Consider the following 2,513-nt stretch of genomic DNA (forward strand, 5'->3'; position numbering starts at 1 on the left):
GCATAGTTGAGGGAGAAACACTAAGCTGTTCATGCCCCTTATCTTGATACAAATTCAGCTGCAACATCTCAGCTGAAACTGAATTATCTGTGCCCTTGCTGTCCTCTATTCCTTTTGCTATAGGTAGCTGAAGATGAGCAGAATCCTGTTCCATGTGTTGCTCAAAGGGGTGATCTATAATTACAACAGATGAGGCTGCCATTTGAAACACATTAGTTCTCTGGTAAAGTGCAGGCAGAATATCAGTATGTTGCTCTATGTGTTTAGTATCAGAATTGACCCTTGCTTGATGATCACCCTCCACAGATTGCCTCTGATTTGGCATTGCTAAAAGCTGTTGCAGCCCCTCTTTAGCTACCTGAACATCCCCCTGATTGCTGGATGCTGAAGCCATCCGTGGTGGATAGGAATACCCAGGAAGCAGTGCTGAACTTGCAGGTTTGCTGCGCAGTGCTATTTCCATGCCACAACCAAGGTCTATAACTTGATTACTTGTGTCCACCCGTCTGAAATCTTGAGCAAGTAGTTGCTGCTGAGGCACCACCACTTATGAAGGGTCTACACTACTGGACTTCAATGGAACAGTGCACACTCTAGCTGATATTTCAGTTACTGTAAGATTGCCTTTTGTCTCCACAGGGCCCTTTCCTTGCCGTGGATGTGACTTCACTTGGCCTTCCCCAAAATCTGCAACTGATTCCTTAAGTGTTCAAAGCACAGGTTGATATGAGTGCACTGAAGATCGTTCCTGATTTCCTTTGTTTGGGCTTCTGGTATCTGATCCTTTGCATGCCAAGTTAGAAATTGGCATGGGAGAGCTACCCTGTGATTTCTGCCGCTGCATTCTGGATGAGGCAATTGTTTTCTAAGGTGAGGCAATAATTTTCTGAGGAGATTGCCCTGAATGATGAGGCAAAAGTGAAGGGGTAGCAACTTATAATTGAGGTGCCAACATAATTGCTATTGAGGCTAAAACTGAAGAGGATGTTGGAGCCCTGACAGAGGTTATATCAGTAGGTCATTTCTGCCAGTTCTCCGCCATGTGGAGAGAACTTGATGGCTCATCCGCAAGCAACACAGGAGGATTTCTTGGTGAGAGGAGGGCTTTGGCTTTGAGCTTTCCTGACGTAGGGTTTGTTACCCTCGCTAACCCTGAAACTATTCTTGTGCGCTTGGTGGGTGGATCCAATACAGTTAGTGATTGCAAATTTCAAGTAGTGTGATGGTTGCTGTTGGAGTTGTTCACGGAAGTTTGAGGTAATAACAGGTCTGTGATGACCTTAGATGTTCTGGGCCGCACGCGCGCTACACTGATGTATCCAACGAGTCTGTTGCCTTGGTCGATAGGCTTGGGTAATCTTAACAAATTTCATCGTGATGGGGATAGATCATTGCAATTGTTGGTCTTCAACGAGGAATTCCTAGTAAGCGCGAGTCATCAACTCACGTTGACTACGTCCTTGCCCTTTGTACACACCGCCCGTCGCTCCTACCGATTGAATGGTCCGGTGAAGTGTTCGGATCGGGGGGACGTGGGTGGTTCGCCACTTGCGACGTCTTGAGAAGTCCATTGAACCTTATCATTTAGAGGAAGGAGAAGTCATAACAAGGTTTTCGTAGGTGAACCTGCAGAAGGATCATTGTTGAGGCAGCATAGAATGAAGGATGATTGTTAATGTGTGAACGTGACTGTTTCGTTAGCCCATGTTGGTGGGCGATTGACCGTAGCTCGGTGCGATCGGCACTAAGGAACAATGAACTTAGAAGCAGAGGACCCCTTAGCATGAGTGGGGAGCACAATGCATCGGAGATTCTTCGGAATCAAATAACTCTCGGCAATGGATATCTCGGCTCTTGCATTGATGAAGAACGTAGTGAAATGCGATACTTGGTGTGAATTGCAGAATCTCGTGAACCATTAAGTCTTTGAACATAAGTTGTGCCCGAGGCCTTGTGGTCGAGGGCACGCCTGCTTGAGTGTCATGGCATTGTCACTTTTGCTCCATGCTTTGTTGGCATTGAGCGCGGAAATTGGCCTTACTGATGATTGTGTCACGATAGTAATTCAACCTAGTACGAGAGGAACCGTTGATTCACACAATTGGTCATCGCGTTGGGTTGAAAAGCTAGTGTCGTGAAGCTACCGTGTGTCGGATAATGACTGAACGTCTCTAAGTCAAAATTCTAGCTAGGAAGTGGTGATTTTATCCGTCGTTGACATCTTGACCCTTCGTAGGGGCATTCGCCCCCACGGGCCAGTGTCGTAGGCGCAACCCTCGTGGTGGATGTACGATGGGTGGTTGCCTGTGATTACAACTCCGCGTCACGGCAGATAGAATCTTTTGCAGACGTCTTATAAGTGACGGGGCATTGTAAGCGGTAGAGTGGTCTTGCTGCCACGATCCACTAAGATCTAGCCTCTCGTCGCCGTCCGCATGTCCGCGGGGCAAGTGACTCGGGAAAAAAAAATGTCATCACGAACGGCCATATTGGACCGTATGCCACGCACCGGG

At 47.4% G+C, this 2,513-nt stretch overlaps 1 non-coding gene across 1 annotated transcript; it reads left to right on the top strand.

The window, feature by feature from the left end:
* The first annotated feature begins 1,827 nt into the window (after positions 1-1,827).
* Positions 1,828-1,983, top strand: LOC141814539 (5.8S ribosomal RNA). The gene has a single exon (XR_012600490.1). It is a non-coding gene; the product is annotated as a 5.8S ribosomal RNA (ribosomal RNA).
* The last annotated feature ends 530 nt before the right edge of the window (positions 1,984-2,513 follow it).

Source organism: Curcuma longa, chromosome 1 (genome assembly GCF_044706935.1).
Source record: "Curcuma longa cultivar G26 ecotype Majalengka, Jawa Barat chromosome 1, ITB_CL_G26_1.1, whole genome shotgun sequence".
Taxonomy (NCBI): domain Eukaryota; kingdom Viridiplantae; phylum Streptophyta; class Magnoliopsida; order Zingiberales; family Zingiberaceae; genus Curcuma; species Curcuma longa.